Source organism: Ailuropoda melanoleuca, chromosome 3 (genome assembly GCF_002007445.2).
Source record: "Ailuropoda melanoleuca isolate Jingjing chromosome 3, ASM200744v2, whole genome shotgun sequence".
Classification (NCBI taxonomy): Eukaryota; Metazoa; Chordata; class Mammalia; order Carnivora; family Ursidae; genus Ailuropoda; species Ailuropoda melanoleuca.
In genome coordinates, this window is record NC_048220.1 from 68,884,728 (window position 1) to 68,912,507 (window position 27,780).

General features: G+C 41.2%; 1 long non-coding RNA gene across 3 annotated transcripts; it reads right to left on the minus strand.

The window, feature by feature from the left end:
• Positions 1-1,265: 1,265 nt before the first annotated feature.
• Positions 1,266-25,957, minus strand: LOC117801535. Of its 3 annotated transcripts, XR_004624156.1 has the most exons (7): positions 23,418-25,957; positions 21,208-21,731; positions 15,881-16,540; positions 15,739-15,784; positions 6,289-6,439; positions 5,776-5,931; positions 1,266-1,644 (listed from the first exon to the last, which is right to left on the minus strand). It is a non-coding gene; the product is annotated as an uncharacterized LOC117801535 (long non-coding RNA). The 3 variants fall into 3 exon arrangements; XR_004624155.1 differs by lacking the exons at positions 1,266-1,644; positions 5,776-5,931; positions 6,289-6,439 and having other exon boundaries at positions 13,995-16,540; positions 21,208-21,272; positions 21,602-21,731; XR_004624154.1 differs by lacking the exons at positions 1,266-1,644; positions 5,776-5,931; positions 6,289-6,439 and having other exon boundaries at positions 13,995-16,540.
• Positions 25,958-27,780: the final 1,823 nt, after the last annotated feature.

Genomic DNA, 27,780 nt, shown 5'->3' on the forward strand with positions numbered 1-27,780 from the left:
AATAGCTCATTCCCTTATGCTTCCTTTTCCCCTCTTTTCCTTCTCTAGTTGCCTCTCCTCCCATCCTCGTCTTCTTACTTTCCTTACTACCACTCTTTAAAGACCACAAAATGGAAAGGAAATATATTCATTAGAATTGATTATGCTTATCACATTTTGTGTTCTATTTTCTTTGTTTCATAGCAGGTGACTTTTAAAGCAGGTAACTTTTATTAAACAAAAAGGGAGTACCTAAACTATCTGCTTTTGCATGTGTCCTCCAGTTGATTGTTTTCGCCAATATTCTGTGGCCTCCGCAGAAAATAAAGGCTTTTCAAGCCCAGGACTCTGCATAGAAGGTTACCAAGGAAACAATAGATTCTCTGATCAGTTTCTACTTGTTAAGATTTTTTTTTAATCTCCCTGATGTTTAACCTGAAAAGAGAAAAGAAAGTTACAGTTATTTACTGAATTAGATTATTAATCTGAAAGGTACAGAGATATTATTGCAGAAAAAATAGTGATTTAGTTTCACTGTGTAGAAGTTATCTCTCTTGACGGTACTCTGGAGCTGACATTAATTTTTCTACTAGATTAGTTTTTTAATGTTCCCACGTTGCAAATATCCTTTGTGAATCTGAAAGGAAAGTTTCAGAATACCTCTTACTCTTCTCTTCATTGACCAAATGCAAAGCCCTTACCACAGTTCTCACCCTCTTGTCAAATGATTAAAATCCCTGTTGACATCTAATGTCAGCAGAGAAAGTTATCCGGCATTGGGTAAGCACTATCATGCCAAGGTCTCCTGTTTGTACCCAAAAGCATAGTCACCTGCCACCTAGTGTCTTAATAAAAAACTGCAGCAAATGATGCCTTTCGCCAATGCTCTTCTGGGCTCCCTCCGATATCCTCTTTGAACTCTTAGGGTTTAGCTTCAAGCCCTTTCTGATGGCAGGCAGCTTTCTCTATGAGAGGCTTTCTCGATGAAAGACCTTTCCATTCTGAACATCAGAACCCCACCAGTTGGGTGGGGTCCCCCTGGTCTATAGGTGAGGCTCTCCAAAGGAATGCTCTGACTCAGAACTTTATGAGAGAACAAAGGATGATTGAGAATGGCTGAAATGTGCCATGGCATAAAAAGCATATAAAGTGCACACAGTTAATGTTATACTGTTAACGAGAATTATATGTAGCAATTGCCATGACATTTTAATTTAATATTTCACAAATGTTTAAGTGTCTCCTACGAGCTGGGCACCATGCCAGGCACTGGGAAGGAGGCCGTGAGTGTTAGAGATTGGTCCTGCTGTCATAAAGCTTGTGTGTTACGGAGCAAGCAGGATGACAAGATTAGTACACATCAGGGTATATACTATAAAGAAAACAAACAGGGCCGTGAAATAAGCTTATTGGAGAAGATGACTTTGTTAAAGGTAGTCAGGGACAGCATTTCTGAGAAAGTGGCACTGAGTGAGACTCACATACAGAGAATGTGCCAAGTGTCAAAGTAGCAAGAGAAGGTCATTGCAGGGAACAGCAGGTGCAAGGGCCTGGGAGAAGAAAGGGGCCCGGCATGTCTGTGGGCTGGGCTGAGGGACAAGGCCGCTGGAGTGCGATGAATGAGGTAGAGTCGTGTTCGTGCTCTAAACGTTGCTGATTCAGGGCCTAAAAAGAATAAAAATGTTCTCTGAGATTTAAATTTCAAAATCAATGCATAACGAAACGTATGTTTATTGGGACTCTTTAAATCAAACCAAATTACGAGGAAACTAAGTCATATTGTGGGAGAGGGAGAGGAATTTAGTGCTTTCTGTCACAGAAAGGACACAGTGTATCTGGGTTTTGTGGAAGCACAGACTCTCTTCCTGCCTCCTCTTTGTCTGCTTATCTTTGAGTGTTGAATTCAGTCTCTCTTCCCACTAGAGCCATGGATGCTGACAGTTCTGAGCTTACATACAGCATCCCGACCCCTTTTTTCTTTTCTCCTATCTCAGTTTGGAAAGCCAGGGAAGGACTCTGATCACCCTGACTTTGCGCTCCCTCCTCGGACCAGTACCAACCAAGGGAAGTGAGGAGCTAGGACGCACGTAGCTTGCAATCATGTGCGCCTCCCTGTGGTCAGGTCAGTTACTACAAATGGAGGCGAAGGATGTGGTAACGCTCAGATATGGCCCCTGGGCTCTAGATGTCACTTTAATTCGTCCATCAGAGATGAGAAAAAAAGATACATTAAATTGTATCAAGGCTAACATGCCAGTAAGATGTTTCTTAGGTTAAAAAGGAAAAGGAACAACAAGCTATTGAAGGACACTAACACTATCCAAAGAAAGAATGAGTCCTTCTGAAGACTTGACCAGCCATTCAGATACGGAAAGAGGAAAGTCAATGAGGTGAACCTTGGCGATTCTCACCCAAATTCTTTGCAGGGGAGAGGGAGCCTTACCCAGTGGTTCCCACGGTAAGGTATACTGTTGAGCCAGGGGTTATCTCTGAGCTAGCCCTTCTGTGACCCATCCCATCTTAATTTGACATTATGGAATTTCCAATATTAATTTGAGGTATGTCCTCGCTGAGGAACGTACGAAGCTTCACCGTAGCCAGGGAGTCTTCATTTCCTTTCTTCTTTCATGATTCAGGTTCTGTTCATGAGCTTCTGTGTCCCACACCAGTTCACATGAGATTTTTCTTTCTTGTAATATTGTTAATAGGAAAATCTAAGCGACTGCATCAACTGTCACTGTCAGCTCACATAAAATTTCCCATCTTTTCTGCCAAGAAAACTTTACTTCTCTCTAAAGTGTTCTACAAAATGCTCTCCTGCTAGTGACTCGTTATAGGAAAATAGCTTCTCCTTCCATTTGCATGATACCACAGCTCAGCTCTGTGTGTGTGTGTGTGTGTGTGTGTGTGTGTGTGTGTGTCCCTCTGGCTCTTAGCTGCTTTGTCTTCTGCGTGATCAGCATTCCCCTTTTTGGAGAAGGTTTTATGTTCCATTGCTTTGGACATAAAAAGTAACATAAGCTTTGCTGAAAACAGATCCAATGTTGTACAAAATTAGGAATGACAATGAAAATCAAAAGCAAAATATGAAATACCATTCTAGATAGCATAGGGTTTCTTTCTAAACTTTTTCCCCATTTATTTACTCACTGACTCAAGGCATGTTTTTTGAACACTTACAATGTGCCATGCACTGTGAATACAACAGTGAGTAAGGCAGGCAGAATCCCAGTTCTCCTGTAATCACTTGATTCCCAATAGCACCCGGATTCTACCATGTCTGGAATAAGGTGATAAATAACCCTAGGTCTTGGTCTACAAAATCTTTGAGAAATTTGGGACAGGAACAGATAAATGAGTGCACATAATGACCAGGCTAGGCAGCATATGGCAATTTTTAAACAGTGTGACAAAGATGTATCAAGGAGGAAACAATTCACTGTGATTGGAAATCTGTGGGAAGAAGATACTGAGGTCATAGTAATGGAACTGACCTTTGTAGGACTTGAATAGGTTGAATAGGTAAAGAAGGAAAGACATTCTAAGTATGTAAAAAGACTGGAGCAGAATGAGAAAGGATCCACTCAGAGAATATGGATTCATTTTTGAGACTGAATCACTAAGTCTATTCGGATGGTCGGAGGACAAAGAATGTGGGATTGCTGAGAAATTAGGCTAAAAGTCATAGAAGGCAGACTGTAGGCTATTCAATTTCCACACATAGGATTTAGATTTTATTCCGTAGCAATGGTAATCCATCAAAGATATGTGAACAGAACATAGTTTTTTGAGCTGAGCCCTAGAAACAATTATACCATCCAACAAGTTTAAGTGGATGCTTTATTAATAAGAAACCATTATTTACAGAAAATGGAGTAACCATCATCATCAGGTCTATGTAAATAGTAGACTCAGTTTAGAGTTTGAGGCTCTGCTTCTGCTATTAAATCTAGTTACTGTGTTGTGAAAATTCAGTATTTCAAAATCATAATCTCCCTACCTGTTAATACAGTTTGTGGGAGCTGTGTTTTCGAGAAACTCTTGGTTGTCTTAGACAAAGCTACTTCTGATGGTGAGATTTTAAATTATCTCTCAAATAGGAGATCATTCCACCATTGGGGGGGAAGGGTCAAAGGGTTGTGGGGACAGAATTATCAAAATATATACATACTTAAAGTATGTATATCTTTATATTATATATAAATATAAAAATATGTTATATATAATGTCTTTTAAATAATGTCTATATTTAATATACATATACACATACACACACATATATATATGTGTGTGTGTATATATATATATGTATATATATATACACACACACACACACACACCGAATGGAGTCACACAGGTGCTCGTAAAGCAGTGGTTCTCAATCCTGACAGCACATTTGAATCACCAGGGGGGCTTTTAAAACAATCCCACCACCCAGGGCCCAGGCATCAGTGTGATCCTAATAGGCAGCCAACAGGGACAATCAGCCCCCAAGTGAGCAGTGCAGAGAAATGAAAAAGAGCTTTGGAGACATATAAACCTGAATTTGACCCTCCTTCACTATCTCCTGGCTTCAACATTTTTGGTAAATTATCTGACTTCTCTGGGGCTCAGGTTTTCCGTCTGTACAGCAAGAATAATACCTGCTTTTTGAGTTACTAGGGATAAGATGTGCCAGCTATGCGATGCAGTAAATGTTGGGGGGATGGCTGGGAGCCAGGGTGAGGGGCTGAGTCAGAGGGAAGGCCTGGAGGAGGAAGAAAAGTGAGAGCTGAGAAGAGAGGCCAGAAAGAGCCCTACAAAGCCATCTTTGGCCTGCCTCAACCATATAAAGATTCATGCTTCTCATATGTTTCTTGAAATCCAGCCAAAAGCAAGAGGTTGGCTCAGAAAGAATGAGAAATTTTACCCTGCGGAAGGCCTGCAGTGTGAGAAAACCAATGCTCCCTATCACCCTTCTTTATTTTCCCCAACCACGGGAAGGTTTACCTGTGCACACCTGGAAACCCAGCTCTTGGGGTCTAACGCGTGCCCTAGAACATTATACTGTCTAGTGTTCCCCAAGACATAGTCTCCAGAGCAACAGCAGCAACATGTGGAAATGTATTAGAAATGCAAAATCCTGGGGCCCTTCCCCAGATCTACTGAATTTGACTTTGGGGATAGGACCCAGTAATTTGTATTCTAAGCCCCTCAGGTGGTTCTGATGCAATCACTTTTTTTTTTTTTAAGATTTTTAAGATTTATTTGAGAGAGAGTGAGCGAGAGACACGGAGAGAGAGAATGAGAGAGTGAAAGCATGAGAGGGGGTAGGGTCAGAGGGAGAAGCAGACTCCCGGAGGAGCGGGTAGCCCAACATGGGGGCTCCATCCCAGGACTCTAGGATCATGACCTGAGCCAAAGTCAGACGGTCAACTGACTGAGCCACCCAGGTGCCCCAGGATGCAATCAGTTTTGAGAAGCACTGTGAGAAAGTATTATAGCAGGTGCCCTCAGCAATTAAAATGGTTAGCCATGAATCAAACCACAGCACTTTTCATCTTGGTCACCATTGGGTCCTGTTAAATCAACTCCTAATTTGTATCCTCCTGGCCTAATAAATTTAATAAATGAGGAGCTATCCAAATAATTGAATTCTCCCTCAGAAAGAAAGATAAAATCATCCTTTAGACTTTACTTGCTAAAGCTTTCAGGCAACACTTAAAATTACAGTTACATATTAATACTGGTATATCTACCTGTGTGTGAATGGGTGTTCTTTCATGTGTTTAACTATGTATTTATTCATCTATTCACCTTTGCAAAGATGTCCTTTCACAGTTGCTTTTCCAGATGTCTCAGCTTACTCTGCCACACTTCCCAGTTAAGTGTGTTCCTCAAGTCAAGTGGGTTGTCACGGGTGAGCCTCATTTATGGCCGCGAAGCTCTTCACAGCACAAGGGGAGACCACTACTGTGGGATATAAAAGCTTAGATTCTGGAGTTAGCTGGTCATAGGTTGAATCCCCTCCGCATATATGATATTTAATACTAGTTTGTATTTGGGAGGTAAATTACTTAATCTCTGAGGGCCTTATTTCCATCTACTGAAATGGGGTTAATAACAATACCTGTGCCTGCCTCATAGAACTTTTGAGGAACAAGTAAAATACTCAGTAAATACCACCTATTGGTAATATGACTTCTAGAAGTCTTCGCTTTTAATGATGATATGAAATACTCAGAGATGTTTGAGGTAAAATGACATGAGTGGAATCACAGGGCTTGTGTAGGTTTTGTAATGAAGCATTCGAAGCAGGGTTTTTCAAACCTTAACGTGCATACAAATCGCCCAGGGATCTTGTTAGAATGCGGATATGGATCCAGGGTGTCCAAGGTGGGGTCTGACAGTCTGCATTTCCAGCAAGCTCCCGGGGAATACTGATGTGGTGTGTTCCAATTTAAAGCGCTGAGCTCGTGTCCTGCAACATGTAAAATACTTAGTAAACATTAGCTATCAGTATTGTGACTTCCAGAAGCCTCTATGCCTTGAATAACAATTTGAAATACTTTCAGAGGTTTGAAGTACATGGACAAGCATTAAGTGGGATCTGCATATGTCAAAACCAGGAGATGTTACACGATCTGTACTTAATTACTTGGTGTAGGTTAAACAGTAGGGAGGGGTATCTTTTCCTCTTTTTAATGAGCTGCTTCTATCTCCCTGCACTCACTCAGAGACTTTTCTTCCTGTGCTTCCATTTCCCTTCTACTTGAAATGCCCTCCCTTCTCTCTCTTATCCATTCAAACCCTCACCTGACCTCAAGATCCAGCTCTTTCAGGAGAAATGTAGCTCTCAGCACGTGCATATTTACCATACAGCATTGCATCGTGTGACTCTAAAATGATAATACCATGTTTCAAGTAAAACCACCGATACCAATGTCCTTGACAATGAATGTTGTCCCTCAATACCAATTTAAGAAACTCTGGGTTCATGACACTGCTTCCACTGCTTAGAATAGTTTTGGAATTTGTTCTTTGGAATTGCTTGTGCATTAGTCACAATGCACTAGGCTATGCTGCATGACCAAAATATTCCAAAATCTCATTAACTTAATGTTATAATAAAAGTTTATTTCTCACTCATCATATTCTAATGTAGGTCAGGGAGCTCTAGGGGAGGCTGTGCTCCAAATCATGATTCAGGAATTAAGGCTCCTTCCGTTATGTGAGTCTGCCATCTTGGAATGCTTGGCTATGAGCTGAGGAAGAACATGGACAATTGCTCAGGAGATCTATGGTCAGGACTGGAAGGGGCTTCCATATGCTGCTGGCCAAAATCCAATCAAGCGACCCCAAGCTCATGTTGAGCAGGACCCAGCAGATCTATATGCCCTGCTAGACGAATTTGTCCTGGTGAGCAACAGCCAGTTTCTGCCACACAGAGTCATATGGCAGGATATGAGGAAGGTCAGCCTCCCTGTGTTAAAGAGCTCTCAGCAAGTGTCTGAGGCAAAGTTGTGTGCAGTGGTCAGGGATGCTGATTCCTTCAGCTCTCAGGGTGGCTAGACGGAGATTATGGCAGCTGGGAGGACTCCCCAGGTCACCCACACTGGTCATAAACAGTCTCATCCATTTTATGCTAGCGTGACATATTATGTTATGGAAAACAAAGAGAAGCCCTACTATGTGGTCATATCTAGTCATTGACCAAAAGTCAAATCACCTGACTTGACCACTATTCTTGGCTCCTCTTCAAAATCAAATTTGCTTCCCAGATATCATCCCCACTCTAGAAATTCAAACTAGAGTGCTATATACTCTGAAGGTAATTCTAGAAAAAGTTCCAAAAATATTGTAATTATTAGTGGCATTTCCAGGATAAATGTTACAAGCCATTAGGGCATACTTTGAAAGGGGTAGGCTTCATTTTTATGTTTGCAATAGTGTGTTTGTTAAAATAGAAGTATCGCCTAGCGTAATACTCTCTAGGGTCATACATGTCTCCATGGCACAATGTCATCCTTTTTTATGGCTGCATAATATTCGTGTGTGTGCATGCGTGCGTGTGTGTGTATACACATCTCGAAGTGTGTTGTACACCTGAAATTAATGTAACATTGTATGTCAACTGTACTCAAATAAATATAAAAAAAGCAAAAATAGCCATATCATCCTATTATGCAGATTAACTCTATTCTGCCTAGAATAATTATCTTTCTCTTCCTTCTCCTGTTCTTTTCTCCTTATCTTTCTCTTTCTCCTTTTTCTTCCTTATTTCAAATACTTGAGAGGCTGGATATTCTTCCCCCTTTGTGTCCCCCCCACACACACACACTAAGTAACTTACTGGCCAGTCCCCTGAAATGTGCCCAGAAAAATAGTTACTGGTTGATTCATTTGCTCTGTAGACATGTTGATTACAAAAAATAGATTTAAGCTGGTGAGGGAGATCTTTCAAAGTGCACTATTTTTAAAAATTTCCTCCCAGAGATAAATATTTAATATCAGAATCATTTATTTAGAAGGCTTTCAATCCTCCTTAATAGTCACAGCCATATGTTAATAGGTACCATTCACTTTATGGACACTATCATTCTTTCTAAACTCTTTCAAGCATATAAAAATTTCAGAGATTATAAAAAATATTTCCACCACTGACCTTAAATTATTAAACATTACAGATCTTATTGAAACCATGTATCCTTGTTAGAATGCCTTCATCTCTCCCGTTATAGAAGGAGCTACTATCCTGAATTTGATATTTATTGTTCATATGCCTATATTATTTTTTAGTTCTTATGAACATATACAGAAACACTTTTAAAAATATTTTGCAGGTTTGAAAATTTTATAAATGACATTATATTGTTCATATATATTTGAGAGTTGCTTGGTTTTGTTTTGTTTTGGTTTGGTTTGGTTTTTTTTTGGTTTTTTTGCCTAACATTGTGTTTGGAGGTATGTATTGTCAGGTGCAGCTCTAATCCATTTGTTTTAACTGCTGTATAGCGTTCAGTACTATGAGAAAATGTATTCATTTATTCTGTTGTGTTAGTATACTGCTAGCCGTTTCCACATTTTTGCTTTTACAAGGAGAGCTTCAGTAAAGTCCTCGACATGTCTCCTTGGGAACTTGTGCTTAAGCATTTCCAGGACAAACCCATAGGAGTGAAATTGGTGGCTTTATAAGGTGGTGCATTTAACTTTACAGAGTCATGCCCAATCGTCCTCCAGGGCCATGATGATAAAATGGTTCTGGGCTGGTTTTCCTGCCCCACCAACAGTAGCAGAGAGTCTCTACTGCTTCTTCACTTGGTGTCATCATACTGAAACTGGTTATTGTAAAACACTATCTCATTTTTCCTTTTCTAAAAAAAATTTTATTGAGGTGTAATTCACATGTAACATTGTATTAGTTTCAGGTGTATCACATAATGATTTGATATGTGTATATATTGAGAAACAATTACCAAAACAAGTCTAGCTAACATCTGTCACCATAGATAGTTACAAATTTTTTTCTTGTGATGAGGACCTTCAAGATCTATTCTCCTAGAAACTTTAAAATATGCAATAGAGTATTATTAATCATAATCATCTTGTTCTACAGTACGTCCCCATGACTATTTTGTAACTGGAAGTTTGTACATTGGACTTCTTTTTTTTTTCTAGAGAAACCATCTCTTATTTTTTTGATAAGAGATGTAGAGTTCAACGATTCGTTATTTGCATATAACACCCAGTGCTTATCACCACACGTGCCCTCCTTAATACCCATCTTCCCCCCCCCCCCGCTTCTGTAACCCTCAGTTTGGTCCCTGGAGTCCAGAGTCTCTCATGATTTGTCTCTGTCTCTGATTTCTTCCCACTCAGTTTTCCCTCCCTTCCTCTGTGGTCCTCAGTTCTATTCCATATGTTCCACATATGAGTGAAAGTATATGATAATTGTCTTTCTCTGCTTGACTTATTTCACTTAGCATGATTCCCTCCAGTTGCATCCATGTCAATGCAAATGGTGGGTATTCATCCTTTCTGATGGCTGAGTCATATTCTATTGTATACGTGAACCACATCTTCTTTATCCATTCATGGGTTGAAGGACATTTCGACTCCTTCCACAGTTTGGCCACTGTGGACATTGCTGCTATGAACATTGGGGTGCATGTGCCCCTTCTTTTCACTACATCTGTTTCTTTGGGGTAAATACCCAGTAGTGCAATTGCTGAGTCATAGGGTAGCTCTATTTTTAATGTCTTGAGGAAACCCCATACTGTTTTTCAGAGTGGCTGTACCAGCTTGCATTCCCACCAACAGTGTAAAGAGGGTCCCCTTTCTCCACGTCCTCGCCAACATCTGTTGTTTCCTGTCTTGTTAATTTTTGCCACTCTACCTGGTGTAAGGTGGTATCTCATTGTGGTTTTGATTTGGTTTTCCCTGATTTCTAGTGATGTTGAACATTTTTTCATGTGTCTGTTGGCCATTTGTATGTCTTCTTTGGAGAAGTGTCTGTTCATGTCCTTCTGCCCATTTCTTGACTGGATTATTTGGTTTTTGGGTGTTGAGTTTGATAAGCTCTTTACAGATCTTGGATACCAGCCCTTTATCTGTAATGTCATTTGCAAATATCTTCTCCCATTTCGTGGGTTGCCTCTTAGTTTTGTTGACTGTTTCCTTTGCTGTGCAGAAGCTTTTTATGTTGATGAAGTCCCAAAATTTCATTTTTGCCTTTGTTTCCCTTGCCTTTAGAGACATGTCTTGAAAGAAGTTGCTGTGGCCAATGTCAAAGAGGTTACTGCCTATGTTCTCCTCTAGGATTTTGATGGATTCCTGTCTCACATTTAGGTCTTTCATCCATTTTAAGTTTATCTTTGTGTATAGTATAAGAGAATGGTCCAGTTTCATTCTTCTGCATGTGGCTGTCCAATTTTCCCAGCACCATTTATTGAAGAGACTGTCTTTTTTTCCATTGGATGTTCTTTCCTGCTTTATTGAAGATTAGTCAACCATAGAGTTGTGGGTCCGTTTCTGGGTTCTCTCTTCTGTTCCATTGATCTATGTGTCTGTTTTTGTGCCAATACCATGCTGTCTTGATGATCACAGCTTTGTAATATAGCTTGAGGTCAGGCATTGTGATGCCCCCAGCTTTGGTTTTCTTTTTCACCATTCCCCTGGTGATTTGGGGTCTTTTCTGGTTCCATACAAATTTCAGGATTCTTTATTCCAGCTCTGTGAAAAATGTTAATGGTATTTTGATAGGGATTGCACTGAATGTGTAGATTGCTCTGGGCAGCATAGACATCTTAACAATGCTTATTCTTCCAATCCATGGGCACGGAATGTTTTTCCATCTCTTTGTGTCTTCTTCAGTTTCTTTCATAAGTGTTCTGTAGTTTCTAGAGTATAGCTCCTTTACCTCTTTGGTTAGGTTTATTCCTAGGTATCCTATGGTTTTGGTGCTATTGTAAATGGAATTGATTCTTTAATTTCTCTTTCTTCAGTCACATTGTTAGTGTATAGAAATGCAACTGATTTCTGTGCATTGATTTTATATCCTGCCATGTTGCTGAATTGCAGTATGAATTCTAGTAATTTGGGGGTGGAGTCTTTTGGGGTTTCCACATAAAGTATTGTGTCATCTGTGAAGAGAGAGAGTTTGAGTTCTTCTTTGCCATTTGAATGCCTGTTATTTCTGTTTGTTGTCTGATTGCTGAGACTAAGACTCCTAGTACTATGTTGAACAATAGTGGTGAGAATGGGCATCCCTGTCATGCTCCTAACCTTAAGGGAAAAGTTCTCGATTCTTCCCCATTGAGAACGATATTCGCTGTGGGCTTTTCATAGATGGCTTTTGTGATATCCCTATACTTTGAAGAGTTTTAATCAAGAAAGGATGCTGTATTTTGTCAAATGCTTTTTCTGCATCAATTGAAAGGATCATATGTTTCTTGTCTCTTCTTTTGTTAATGTGATCTATCATGTTGATTGATTTGCAAATGTTGAACCACCCTTACATCCCAGGAATAACTCCTACCTGGTTGCGTTGAATAATCCTTTTAATGTACTATTAGATCCTATCGGCTAGGATCTTGTTGAGTATTTTGGCATCCATGTTCATCAGGGATATTGGTCTGTAATTCTCCTTTTTGATGGGGTCTTTGTCTGGTTTTGGGATCAGGGTAATGCTGGTCTCATAAAACAAGTTTGGAAGTTTTCCTTCCATTTCTATTTTTTTTGAAACAGCTTTGGTAGAATAGGTATCATTTCTTCTTTAAATGTTTGGTAGAATTCTCCTGGGAAGCCATCTGGCCCTGGACTCTTGTTTTTTGGGAGGTTTTTGATGGCTGCTTCAATTTCTTTACTGGTTATTGGTCTGTTCAGATTTTCTACCTCTTCCTATTTCAGTCTTGGTAGTTTATAAGTTTCCAGGAATGCATCCATTTCTTCCAGATTGCCTATTTGTTGGCATATAGCTGCTGGTAATAAGTTCTAACAATTGTCTCTGTTTCCTTGGTGTTGGTCATGATCTCTTCCCTTTCATTCATGATTTTATTAATTTGGATCCTTTCTCTTCTCTTTTGGATAAGTCTGGCAAGAGGTTTATTGATCTTATTAATTCTTTCAGAGAACTGCTTCTTGTTTCATTGACCTGTTCTACTGTTCTTCTAGTTTCTATTTCATTGATTTCTGCTCTAATCTTTATCATTTCTCTTCTTCTGCTTGGTTTAGGCTTTATTTGCAGTTCTTTCTCTAGGTCCTTTAGGTATAAGCTTAGCTGGTGCATTTGGGATTTTTCCAATTTTTTGAAAGAGGCTTGGATGGCTATGTACTTTTCTGCTCTGGGCCAGAGGTTTGGGCATGGCCATTTTTGCTCTGATCCTCTGAAGAGGTGCAAAAAGCCTCCAGGGAACAAAAGCCACAGAGAAAACCAGTTTCCACTGAGCCCATTCCCCTGACAGGGGGCGGGGCAACTCTACCCAGGCAGGGTTACCTGAGAAACAGCAGGCCCCTCCCCCAGAAGACAGTCTGGAAGAACCGGTGGATGATAAGCTTATAGAGCCCACAAGACTATAAAATTCAAACAGGGGAAAATAGTATATTGAGCTCCAGGTGTTGCCTCACAACTCATTTAGTTTTCAGATGAAATTCTCCGTTTCTTTTTTTTTTTCTTTTTCTTATGCTTTTTCTCATTTTTTTCCTTTTTACTTTTTTCTCATTTCAACCAGATGCTTATTATATCCACTTATATTTCATAGTCCAGCTTGCAGTTTATGGCCATCCAAGCTGTGAGTCCGCTCCTGGGCTCGCTTACCACGCTTGCTTCCTGGCCCACTGCTCAGGCACTCTACCAGTTAAGGCACCCTGTTTGTTCTATGGCTCCTCGGATCCTGAGGCCACAATGCCCTACCAAGAATTCTGTCTTTTCATCTCCAAACCCCTTTTCAGAGAGGGATGTCTCTCACTAGAGCAGATTTCTAAGGGTTCCGATTTTGCACTCCAGTGTTATCCAGCTTATGGAGGCTCCCTCCTCATTCTGTTTATCTTCCCATATCTCCCCGCAGATTCACGACTCCACATGTCCTCCCTTGCAAGAAGCAGTCACTTTTCTGCTTGTAAAGATCTAGATATATATTCTTACATCTCAAGCTGATTTAGTTTTCAAAATGGTTTGATAGATATCCAGCTAAATTCAGGGGACCAGTTGAAATGGGGTCTCCTACTCCTCCGCCATCTTCCCTTCCTTGAGAAACTGTTTTACTTCTTTTACCCATTTTGCTCACCCCCTATCTCTGGCAACTACCAGTCTGTTCTGCCCATGAGTTTTTTGCTTATTTGTTTTAGATTCCACATATAAGTGAGATCATATGATATTTGTCTTTGTCTGACTTATTTCACTTAGCATAATGCCTTCAAGGGCCATACATTATTTTTGCAAATGGCAAGAATTCATTTGTTTTTATGGCTGAATAATACTCCACTGTGCATATATATATATATATCTATATCTATATATATATATATATATATATATCTCACATTTTTTTTATCTGTTCATCTATTGATGAGCACTTAGGTTGGTTCCATATCTTGGAATCTATAAATAATGATGCAGTGAATATGGGGAGGTAGATATCTTTTCAAGTTAATGTTTTCATTTTCTTTGGATAAATACCCAGGAGTGGAATTTCTGGATCACGCGGTAGCTCTATTTTTTAATTGTTTATGCCATCTCACTTGTCAATTTGCATTTCACTGTTAAGTGCTGAGGCTGCACACTTTGCCATGTATCTAACACATACCAGTATTTTTTCTTTGGGAAAGGGTATGTTCGTATATTTTGTCCATCTTTTCATTGGGTTATCTTTTGTTTTCTTCATTTGTGGGATTATTTTATGTTTTCTGATACAAATATTTAGTCAATTATGTATGAAAATATCTTCTCCCAAAGCGTGTCTGGTCTTTTCACTTTGTTTATTGTGTATTTTCATGCACAGAAATTTCCAACTTTATGGTAATCAAATGTTTCAGAATCTTTCATTTTATAGTTTTGGCACAGGGGTTTGCTTAATATGTTTTTTCTTGTACTAAGATTATAAAAAATTCTTTTCTATTTTCTTCAAAATTCTTAAGTTTTATTGTATACCTTTAGATAGTCAATCAATCAGGAAATAATTTAATTTAGTTTATACTATAAAGAAGAGGTCTCTGTGTATTTGGAGGAGGAATTTTTCCATATAGCCAATTATTGTAGAGTCATTTATCAAGTAGCTCAGGCATGTCCCAATGATTGGTAAAACCACCACTGTCATTTATCAAATTCCCAAATCTGAGCTCTAGTCTGATCCACTAATCCTTCCATGTATCACACTACACCACCTTAACTGTTAGGGTTTTATAGTTAGTCTTGGTACGTGGGAGAGAGACTCTCCCATGTGATTCTTTTTCAGAACTGTCTAAGCTATTCTTAGTCTGTTTCTTTTACATAAATTTCAGGATCAGCCTGTCAAGTTCAACAAAGAGCCCAGTTGAGGTTGTAATTTGAATTGCATTAGAAGAGATTACTATAAAGAAGACTGACGGTGTTACACCATTGAGTCTTCCTCTCCTTGAACGTGGGTTCTTCTTTCTCTCTAAGTATTTTCAAATGCCTTGCAATGAAATTTTATACTCTTTTTCATAATCACACATCTTTTGTTAGTTTTAATACTAGGTACCTTATATTTTTTATTACTACTATTTATGTTATTACATTTTCTATTTAAATCCTCACAGTGCTATGGGTCAGATATTTTCATGACTATTTCACAACTAAGCAAACTAAGGCTCAGAAAGAATAGGTAACCCACCACATGTCCTTGGTAGTAAGTGGTCAGAGGTGGAATAAAAAATAAGTGCGGTCTAACCCCAAACCCATCGCTCTTAACCTCCACTTTATACTCTTGTCTTGTGACGGATGTCTTCAATGACGCAATTTTTTTTTATCAAAACAACATAAGGATATTTATGGTCACAACTAGGAATAATAAGAATAAGCATTTATCTTATCAAAAGCAGTGCTTTCCAAATTTTAATGTCTGTACAACTAACTTGGAGATCCTATTATCCAGTCGGTCTAAAATACAGCCTGAGATTCTGCTCTCCCAATGAACACTTTCATTTAGGTATCCACAAATAGCTTTCAAACAAAGGTTTTACATTTTTTCATAAATGCACATCCTTAGTTAAATTTAATGCGAGGCACCTTGCATTTTTATTATTACTGCTCATGTCACTTACCTATCTGTTTCAATCTTCACAGTACTCTGAGTTAGATATTGTATCCCTAAGGAAACAAGGTTTAGAAAGATTAAGTAACTGGCGAAATGCCATAGGTAGTAAACGATAGGTAATGCCAATCCTGCTAGTCCTAGGAACTCACTTTGAGAACCCCTGCTTGCTAGTGTCTGGCAAGTGACTCTAATTAATAATGATTAAAGGCGAGAACTCCACCAGATGGCAGCAGAAGCTCATCATTTTATGTAAAGTGACTTTCCGCTTAGCTCTGGATGAAGTTACCCGACACTGGCAGATGCCCGACTTGTTCTACTTGTTCGGTTGTGTCAGGGAAATGAATCCGGTCCGCTCGCTCACTCCCGGGGCTCCATGACTTACGAGCCGCTGTAGCACTTCAGTGCTGACATTGCGTGTTCATCAAGGCATCCAGCCGGCACGGGGAATCGTGCCCACCGGCTTCTCCCAAAAAGCCGCTTTCAAGAGGCTTATAAATGAGAATGAAAAATTGTTCTCCAGCAGTTGCTTTTTCATCACCGTGAGTTCAGTGTGGGCACTTAACCAAGAACGGGAGGCATGGTTTGAGATGTCTGGCAGGATATGAGAGGAGGAAATGATTCATTCGCTGTGGGGGAAGGGAAAACTGTTCAGGCAGATAAACCTGAATCGGAGTCCAAAGATTCCGGGAAAACCCGAGGCGTGTTCTCGTGGACCATTAGCCTCCTGTCAGACCATTAGCTACAGGTGCCGCGTGCCCCGAGGGGCCTCAGGCCATCCCTCTTGCTCAGTTCTTTTTTGTCTTCTGAGCCTGGAAATTTAAAAAAAAAAATTTAACCATAAAAAGGAATCCATCATCTCCTAATGTTCCCACTGTGAGCTTGGTGAGGTGAAAACACCTCAGCCTCATTAAGAAGGATCACAGACTCTTGATTTTTCGTTTGTAAAAACCTCCCAAGCCTAAGCCTGTGCCTTAGAGAGGCCCCAGTGGCGGAGGCCCCAGCAGTGGAGGCCAGCGTACTTGGAGCAGGCTGAAGTGTTCGGTGTCCTCCGGCAGGCCCTGGGAAGTCCCACCTCCTCCTCTGTCCCTATTCTGCCATCACCGGCTCTCCTGTTGGTGGAGACGGCCCTCCTCGACATCCAGTGCACACTACACAGGCTCTCAGAGGGCCTCACTGGGGGGCAGATGGGCGTTGGGGAAAATGAAACAGACAGGAGAGGGTGGTTTGAACCGTGCCAGGCTGACCCTGGCACCAAAGGCGGGCTTGACCTGCTGGCACTATTCAGGACTCCAGGCAGGCAGGGCAGGGAGCCTGGGAGGGCTGGCAGAAGGACCGTGGTCATGAGCAGACAACCAGATTATCAGTAGTCCTGTTATTTTAGGGTTGCTACTTTCAGAATTTGCTGAGAAAGAGAAGGACAGGGAACCCGGTCCATGCCACTGAGGCCAGGAAAATGGAAGCTTCGGGAGGCCAGGCTACAACCTCAGAGTCATGTGTCTACAAAGGGTGGAGATGGGCTACAAACCCAAGACTGAGGTCCAGGCTCCACTGTGCAGGCTTTCAGACACTGGCCTATGGTACTCATTAGATGTTTACTGGATTAATGTATTTATGACAGAAGTTGCACTTTGCAAAAAAACAAGCAAAAATATAAAAGAAAACACCAGACATAAGAAATCTATCATCTACAGATAGATTAGTGGCAAAGAGAGTAAGCAAGTCTTTGGCCATTGGCTCTGGACCCCAGACCCCATGACTCTTTGCTCTGGGTCTGAGGATGCTCGTTCTATTCCCACAGGGCGTGGTGCTCAGACGACCAGAGCTCTCAGCGCCACTTCCCTGCTGCTGTCTCGACCACACCTCTCCTTGCCGTTCTCTGCCTTCTTTCTTTGCTGCATCAAGGCCAGAGCCTGATTCATGGGCTCATACCCTGTGATAAGTTGCTACTGTGAATCATCTCATAAAACAAAGACACCTTTTATAAAAAATAAAAAACTCTTCCAAGGTAATTCTCCAGTGCTTCTCAGGATTGGTCACAGACTCCCCTGAGGATGTGGTCAAAGCTGCAGACCCTCTGCCCTATAACAGAGTGTGTGTGTGCATGCATGCCGCCGCCCCCCACACACACATCAGGGCACAAAGTTTTGGGGAGGTTCATGTATCCCTGGATCCTATCCAGAAACCCCAAGCTGGGAACATTCACCCTAGAGGGCCCTTATTAGGCATTATTTACATGGAGACACACAAAATCCCATTGGTGCCATTTAGTAAGAGATAAGATAGAAAGGGATAGAACTTGGAAGTTATTCACCTTAAATTTGTACCTTTTGCATCTTTAGGCAGACAAATGATAGCGCTTTTAAAACTCTGGAAAAAGTATTTTGATGGGAAAAATGTAAAGATATTATAATGGTTTTAAGTGGTTACATCTAGTGAACAAGGAGGGCAAAGGATCTGGGGAACGTTTCAGCACAGTAGGACAAGGCCCTGGGCCCTGCCCCATGGGGGCAAGGCTCTGCTCCCTGCACAGCCCTGGGCCCTCTCAGGGTGTTAGCTGCTGGGTGTGTGGGGTTGGCCATCCCAGACTGGAATGGTAAAACAGCACCGAGGAGACTTTAGTTCTATCACACCGTCCTACTAGTTCCACTCCAGGGCCTACTTCTAGAAAGGAAAACAGATTCCTGGGCCAGAGGTCAAGGTTGAGCATTTTAGGATGCTTGAGCCAGCTCTTGGGGAAATCCAAGCTGTGTGCTTTGTTGGGGCGACGGGTGGTATAAGAAAGCTTTGCCGTCAGACAGGCCAGACTGACCAACCGTTCCGGTTTGCCTGGTCCTGTCCTCAAAGCCTTGCATCTCAGGAAACCGCTCAGTCCTGGGAAAACTGGGACAGTTTGTCACCCTACTGGAGTCTCAGAGAGTGACCTTGGGTGAGATGCTTCATCTCTCTGAGCCTCAGTTTGCACATCTGCAGAATAAGGCTAGTACCCCACGTTTGAGGGATGGGTGATGACCCTGGAACGATGCCGGTCATTGTCCAGTATCTGGTGGGCAGCAGAATGGAAGTCTTTTCCTGCTGCTGCTCCTGTTGCCTGGAAGGCCAGGCCTTCAGGGTGCCTCGGGGCTCCTCAGAGGCAGGCACTTCCTCCCCCATAGCCCCCAGGGTCTCCAGGCAAGGTACAGGGCCCAGGTCCATCCGAGTCAGGAGGACAGCGCAGAGGAACGTGACAGACACACAGCAGCTTCAGCCCCCCCGTCTGAGTCCTTTCTCTCCCCCATGGGTTCTTGTCTCCACACTCCCCACAGGCGCGCCTCAAACTCCCAGCCTTCCACCTCAGAGTCTGCCCTGGGGAGTTGCTAACAGTCCACTGGACTTCAAATGATTGAAAAGAAACTCCTGAAAGTGTTAGCATTTTACTCTCTTGTCTCATGAAGAAAGAAAGAAAGAAAAGAAAAAAGGCTTTGTTTCCTTTTAAAGGAAATTCATACACCAGAGACTTTGACCCTTTAATAGCTATATCAGTTGGGCTCGATACAGCTGCCCATAGGAGAAAACACACAATTTGTGTAGTTTAAGGAAGATGCAAGTTGTTTCTTTGTCGCATAAAAGGTCTGGGGCGGCATCCTCACTCCCCCCTCCCGCCACCCCAGTGCCGGCCTCCAGTCTCTGGGTCGCCTTCTGAGCCCAGAAGGCAGTTGGAGCGCCAGTCATTACAGATCGTTTAAGGGCATAAGAAAGAGGAAAGGGAAAAGGGCAGAAAAGATACCTGCTGCCTGAGTGAGTGCCATTTAAGCAGTCTTCCAGAAAGGCCCCGGCGACACCTGGATTTGCAGCTCATTGGCCGGAGCTTAATCACATGGTCACTACTAGTTACAAAAGATACGGGGAAATGGACACTTCTCTGGGCACATTGCAGCCTCACATAAAGTAAGGTTCAGATACTAAGGAAGAAAAGGAGAATGCAACCTAGAAAATGCACTTTCAAATGGGGAGGCCGCACTGGTAAAGGGTTCCGTCCTTGTATTCACTGGTGGCTAGTGGACCAGAGTCACGCTAGCCACAGGTCTCTCTGTCCCCCAGTCCTGGTGACCAGACCAAATTTAGGCACCCCTCAGTGACCAATAAAAGAAAGAATGAAGGGCATTATACTAACATTGGAGGGGGGTGGGTTCAATTGCTAGTTACTAGCTCCGATTTCCAAGGGATGTTCCGTCTGAGGATTTTAAAAACCACAGTAAACTTTTCACTTTCTGTGGGTTTAAGGATTGTTATATTCTCTTAAGATTCTATTTATAACTTCCTGGTTGTTCCTCAATTGTGTTATGAAATTAAATTCTGAAAGCAGCCAGGAACTCTGAAGAACAAAGGCTATTTCTTTTCCAACATTTATTGATCACGACTCACAGAAGAAATACATAATGGCCAATGAACATTTAGCTCATGACTTAGAACTGGTAATATAGTGGTAGCTGATTGTTGCGGAAAAAATTAATCTTATGGGATAATTTCTAGCCCGTCACAGGAGGAATAAGTCATTTCATCTTAGTTGCTACTTGCAAACTGGAGCAAGGATTTCTCAGCTAACGTTACTAAAGACATCAGATGGATACAATGTGCATAGTACTGAAGCTAATGCCCAATGTATTCCCCTGATTCTTTTCTTTTCTTCTCTTTTTATTAGTTTCAGGGGTAGAATTTAGTGATTCATCAGTTGCATATAACATCCCGTGCTCATTACATCCAGTGCCCTCTTTAATGCCCATTACCCAGTTACCCCATCCCCCCCCCACCTCCCCTCCAGCAACCCTCAGTTTGTTTCCCAGAGTTAAGAGTCTCTCATGGTTCGCCTCCCTCTCTGTTTTCTCCTGATTCTTTGTCTATGGACACATGATTCTCTTTAACATTTAGGTTTAATCTCAGAAGTACAGGCAATAAACCAAATCACCCTCTTAGCTAAAAATAGCAATGAGAAGTAAGTGCTAGAGTTGGCCGCACAAATATGACAGCTATGACCCGTGATGGAAGCACCATTAGATATGTGAGTCTGACCGACCAGAAGGAGAGTAAGAAACATGAAGTGCCCTGACGAGCAGCTACCTATTAAGGGAAAACTCTGAAAACAAAGGAAACCAGGGGGTTTATTTTTTTAAACTGAACAATAAGAATGGACAGGCCCTTTTCTCAAGAGAGAAAAGCAAGATTTGAAATGTACAAGCGGTTGCCATGTGCAGACTCATCCTTTGTGGAACCTTCTAGAAGGAGATGATACACTGCCAGCAGCAACTGTAGCAGCTAGAGTATATTAGCCCTGATGGGAAGAGAGCTCTTAGTGCAGACTGCTTTCTGAATTCAAAGCAGTCAGTCACGTCCAATTGTGTCTCTTAGTGAAATGCCTCATTACACAAGGAATGTAAATCAGTTTTCCTCCACAGATAGATTGTGTCTCTGGTGTTTCATAATTGCGTCAGACCCAACGTACCTCAATAATTTTTATAACCTGATGCTCTTCTTCTGTGATTGCGTCTTAGCGACAGTTTGCAGAATCTTTTTTTTTTTTTTAAAGAATCTTAAACACAATAACAACATTTGTTTTCCTTAGTTTTAAAACAAGTAGTGAAGGGAATATTAAAGTTAACAGACGTTATTAAAGTCATAGTATAGCACGTGGAGTTGAGCATGGGACCCTTGAGTTAATCCTCTCACAACTCAATAAGAATAATAGCCACTGTCAGTCAAGGAAAGTGGCCACGGTGAGCCAGACACTTTACTAATAGCTTTACATGCATATTCTCATTACGTTCTACCAACAACACACTGAGGGAGTATTTATATCCCCATTTTTCAGAATGGGAAAGTACAGCTCAAGGTCTTACTGATGTCAAATGATCATGTCATTATTTAAATCTGGGTCTGTCTGAATCCAGCTCCGTGCTATTTTCTCCTACATTTGGTTGCTTCATGAAGATTCAAATTCCTTTCTCCTCTGACATCATTTTACCATACCTTCTTGGAAGAAAAGGAAAGAAATGTTAAGACTTTTTTTTTTTTTAAGATGACAGTAATTTTATTAATTCTTCAATGAAATGCAAGCCATATTATCTCAACCAGATCTAAGTAGCACCCACAACTTTCTGCACATTTTCCTAGGTTATCATTGAGCCTATCGTTTATCCATGTGCTATACTGGAGCTCCCCACAAATGTTTATAGGCATAATGAGAAAATAACCAGAACTGATGCAAGGGAAGAGTGTTCTGAGGCCCAGACTATGTGTGGGTTTTCTAGGCACACCTTCTTTGGGAAAGAGGCAACTATTCTTAGATGGTAGAGCATTTCGACCCACCAACTAAGCATATGGCGTTGAACAAGTTTAGAAGAGTGGGAAAATAGAGTGTGATTCCAGTCTTACAAACAAACATGCACATGTGTCTAGTTTGTTTCATAATATATGCATGTAATGATCTGGAAAAAAACTATACCAGAATTAGAGCAGTAGAGCACTGAATGCAGAATCCCAAATGATTTTTCTTTTTTCATTTTGGTATTTTCATAATTACCTAAAGTAAATGGATATTGCTAGTATAATACTCCCTAAAAGTAATAGTTTCATTTTTTAAAATTTTTTAAAAAGAGTTTATTTACTTGAGAGAGAGAGAGAGCATGAGCAGGAGAGGGGCAAAGCGAGAGGGAGAGAATCTCCAGCAAAATCCCACCTGAGTGCAAAGCCCAACACAGGGCTTGATCCCACAACCCCAAGACCATGACCTGAACCAGATCCAAGAATCGGATGCTTAAAGGACTGAGCCACCCAAGCGCTGCCCCTGAAAATAGTAGTGTTAGTGGGCACGAGAGTTCTCAAATTGTGCAATAAGTGGCTGGAGGCACAGCCATACAGCATGAGGCCTCTTAGTATTGCACCCATTTGTTGTTTATCAACATCATTAATAATAAAAAATCTTTGATATCTTGTAGCCACTTTTTCCTTAGCTGGAAAGATAAACTAATCTCAAAAAATGGCAAAGCCGAAAGGTTTTCCATGGACTTAATCACTATGAACCAGCATCATTTAATAAGCAAATATGCTCAGACCCTTTGTATGGCTTTGTGTTTGCACTCCCTTTGCGCAAGGATTGTTCCTAGGGATAAGAAATCATGGCATCCTTTTGGTTATCTATTTCCATGGCAACACATGGCTTCAGGGAAGAGATCTTAGTATCTTTGCTATTGTTGTGGGCACATGTCCTTCTATGTGAGGTCATTTTCCTGTGAGACTGCCTCATCTGTTGCAAATATTTGAAGCACAGGTGAGATACAGTTTTGCTTCTCAGAACTCATATTATTAACTGTAATTCTGTGAGCAGCAATAAAGAGTACCAGTACTCTGAAAACATCTCATTTTTCATGACGACTCTCTCTTAAAAGGTCACAAAACAAAATTCTTTGTAGGATCGCTAGTTAGCGTAGAGCGTAACAAGGACGGTTTTTCCACGCTTACTCACTTGCACACACACGCACACACACAGAAAGTAGAATATGAATTTTCTCTTAATATTTACTCAAACATCATATTGTCCGGGATTTTCAAAATTTTGTCCAGTATTCTCTCCTTGTAATGTTTTCCTGGTAAATCCTTAAAAATGCAACAAAATTGTATAGCAAACTAGGAGTCAGCATTCTGATCACATCTTACCATGATCTCTGTGATCTTGGGCAATTTCCCTCACCTCTCTGTGTTTCCAGTTTCTCATCAGTAAAATCATCTAAGCTAATAAAAAGAAGGAAAAGTAGTTTGAGAAAAGAGTGAAAAATGGGAAAGAGAAAATTAGGCTTGTCTCTATCCCCCTCCAGTACAACCTCTGCTCCTTTTTCCTCTGTGAGTGTGGGTCATGTCAGAGAAGGAAAGAAAGAATGAAAGAGATCACTTTCTTTTTGGCCAAGCACATGTATGAACCCCTAAAGAATTTTCAGATTACTGTTTACTTTAGGTTCAAGCAATGTATTCCCAGCAAAAAAAAAAAAAAAAAAAAAAAAGTCCATGCCACTGTGGGAGGTACAAGCCGGCTTATCTGATGTCCATTAAATTTGTACCCACCAAGGCCACCCAGACATTCAGGGATATAGTTTTAGATTTTCCGAATAAAGAACATCCCTCTCTATTCTTTTACTCTCCCTAGCATTTTTTTAAGGAGAAAAGGAGATTATGAAAGGATACCAGTGAGCTCCTAGGCCTGCCAAGATGGCCGTGGTCTCTGAAGAGCAATGCCTACTCACACTGTGTTTGTCTGGGACTACAAATCAATGGGGAAAATAGGAGACAGAAACTGGATTCTGCTGGCTGAGCAAACCAGTCCCCACATGTAATCTGGGAAATCCAGGAAAAACACTTAGTTAGCCGCCTTGGCCTTGAGGAGGTCACTCTAATCTGCCAGTGAGCCAAGGAGAAGCAACTGAACTGACCAAAACTCATCTGCTCTTTGGCCCTACAGTAAAGCCAGCCCCTTAGGTCAAGCTGATTACAATCTTTTTCTGGGGCCTACAGGTGTTACTAAATGTCCCAAGCTTTCCTAGCTTTAAGTCTCTAAACCAGGATTCTAGCCTGGAGTGGAGGGCCTCAATGGCCCAAGCATGGTTTGGGCATGAGTAATGTCAGCCTCGCCAGGCCATCTTACTCCACATCTCTTGGCGCATGCTTCTCGACAGGTAAGAGGAACGTTAATACCTGCTTCGCCTCCTTCAGATGTTGGTTGTGAAAGTCTGTGACAAAGTTTTCACTGCTCTGCAGAAGAATGAGAAAATTCAAGATAGTATAGTAAGTTTTCCAAAAAGTCCATTTTAGGCTATTTAAAGGACTTTTTTAAAAATATGAAATTACTTCTTTGCTCCTTTGCTAAGATCATGTTCTTTCTTTCATCAGTGGTGGTGATAATATTTGATAAGTTTTTTTCTCTCTGAGATATCAATTATTTGACAAAATACAAAGTTGGACAATCTATGTTATTATTCCTCTTTTTTTTTTTTGGTAATTTTACTAGCCCGTGAAACCCCAAAATTTGTAATCCACCATCTGAAAATGCTCAGAAAGCTACAAAACTAAAAAAAAAAATGTGATGTTACTGTCTTCTTAATTAAATACAGAATATTTTTTTAAAAAAACACAGAATATTCTTTTTTTTTAACACAGAATATTCTTGAGGTAACTTCCAAAGGGAAGGGTATGCTCAGCGCCCAGAAATGTAAATGTCCACGCTGTCCAATGCTTCCTGTGGTTCTCTGAAAGGAAGAGAGAAGAGAGGAACCAGGAGATCATCTGCCCCTTTACACCACTAGGAGGCGTTGGGACCCTCTTCAAATCCCAGGCCTCAGGCACCAGACCGTCCTGGTCATAAAGTGAATGAACTCTAAAGACGGGACTTACCTTTTAGCCAAACTTTCATTTTCAGTTCACTGGACATGTCGCTTACCTTACAAGGTGAAGAGGAAAGATTAGTTGCTGAGTTGATTGCCATCGGCGATTCTGTTAGAGGAGAATCCTACTTGAAAGTGGGAAATAAGGTTACCCTTTCTTATACAAACATTTAGAAAGGAAATAAATCCTTTTAAGAATTGTTGATTTTTTTAAAGCATCCTTTCAAAGTGACCATTTCAGTGCACAAAAACTTTTCTCCACTTATCTTTTTATAGAAACTTACCAAATACTATCTTACCAAATACCAAAAAGACTTACCGAACACCATCACCACACAAAGGCCCCACTTGTAATAGTATGCACTAAAACGTTTTGGCAGGTTTCCTTAACTTGTTTTTTTTTAAAAACGCTCTATAAAAGAGGAAGTTAATAAACTGGTTTAGCATATCAGAGTCTCCCATGGCTAAAATGTTTGAAAATCAGAGAGTGTCACCTAATATCTTGCTGCTCAGAGGAAACACCCTCAAAGAATCATTTTTAACCTCTCTGTAAACACATAGCATTAATACTGTGTATATAAACTGAATAAGGTTTCTCTTTCTGTTTGATAAGTATGCCCCGATAGCACATGAAACTTTTAAAATGGAAGGAAATACAGAAATCATACCCCCAACCTCTCTGTAGGAGATTGGGTGATGCTGTTCCAAGTGTGTAGGTTTGCGGTGCCTGGGTGGCTCAGTCCATTAAGTGTCTGACTCTTGATTTCAGCTCAGGTCATGATCTCAGGGTCATGAGCTCCGCACTGAACATTGAGCCTGCTGAAGATTCTCTCTCTCCCTCTGCCCCCAACCCCTCCCCCCACCCCCGGGCTCGTGCTTGCTTGCTCTCTCTCCAAAAAAAAAAAAAAAAATGTAGGTTTAGAGCCAGGCAGACAGATCTGCCCCAAGCTTGGCTCTGCCACTTGCCAGCTGTGAAGCCTTAGGATGTCATTCATCACTCACCACTCTGCTTCCTTATCTGTAAAGGGAGGATAATAATATTCTGAGATAATGTAAGTCACAGAGACCTGGGAAGTTACGTGCCTTTCTCAAAGCTATTCAATTAGTTTAACCTTCAGAGCCCAGATCAGGAAGCAAGTATGTTTCCTGAGCATTTAGAACATAAGCAATTAACAAAGACCTCATCGCTGAAAGAAACTGTCATAAGATTACACAACTGCTTTTTATCTGAGCTGGCCCTTCTTAGCCCTGGAATGGCCAGGATATCACTGCGGAAGGAGATTCTTGGCGAACTGGAATTCTGTACTGCATATCTCTTCCTGAAGTAACCAGAGGAATTAAGCATTTATAACAAATAATCCTTGTCCCTAGGCGTAAGAGACAGCCAATGTCTTTGAGTCCTTGAAATCAGTGACCTGTCTTTGACAGACAGTTCCTCCTAATTGAATGGCATAAAATATGGAAAAGTCAACTCAAAGAGCCTGGTACTGGGCTTCAATGAAGTTCATTTCCCCCTTCCTTTTTTCTTTTTTTTCCTTGAATATTGTAACAATAAAGGTAGAATTAAATAGCTTCCGGCCAAATGGAGAAACATTAGTCTCTCTTTATCAGTTGATGGTTTTGAAAGCCTAAATGATTTTAAAAATCAAAAACCAAAAATTTATATTTCAAAAACAAAACCTAGGTTAGGGGTAGAAAAATGTAATCTTTGGCCTGACAACATCTTAGCAAGAGTTAAGATCGGTAGTTCTGCTCCTTAGTACTTCTTGTTTCATGAGGAAGAATTTGATAATATTTCTTATGGGCTAAGATAGGAGGGAAGACTAGCCTATGGGCAATGTCTACAGTGAAAGAAAGCAAAGAAAGAAGGAAGCCCTGTTCCACAGGACTTCCAACACTGAGGTGGGCTCATGTGGTTGAAGGCTGTGACACATGGAGCAGATCCCTTCAAGCAAGGACTTGCTCCCGGCTGGCAGCTCCATTCGGTGGCCTCGGCTGCCGAGAATCGCTTTACCTGCGGTCATGTCTTTATTGGGCAGCTTGTATGAGGCCACTGAATGAGGGTGGGACTGTAATAAAGCCCCCATCATTTGACAGGATATGTGACAACTCTGCCTGACATTTCTCCTCCCGAACACCCCCGCCCTGGGTTGGCAAATGCTTGGCCAAGCCTCCATTGCAGTCCAGTTTCTCCCACTGCTCAAGGCTTCTTCTGCCACAAGTGTTACTCCTTATAAATATCTCCTGCCACAAACTCTGTCTCAGCATCTCCTTCGGAGAACCAAGCCTGCAACTAAAAGCCTCACTCCTTCCTCATAACTGTGAGTTGACCCTTTGCCCAATTTCTGTCTGGCAGTTCACACAGAGCTAAATAGAAGGGTTGCCCAGAGTTAGATTTTACACTCTAACTTGGGCCAATCTTGCGTTCCAACCTCATCCCCCACACGCCTCCCACAGGTCTTTCACTCAAGCAGTGTGTTTACTCACTTCCCAACTTTTCAACCCAATCCTCTGTTGCCTTAGAGAGATGCCCTTTCAAGCCCGTTCTGCCCAACCTTGACTAACATGGGCTGAGCTATGAGTCATCGGGATGAATTGTTGACTCTGGCAGGGATGAATTTCTCTGCTATCAAGTGTTATAAATTTTG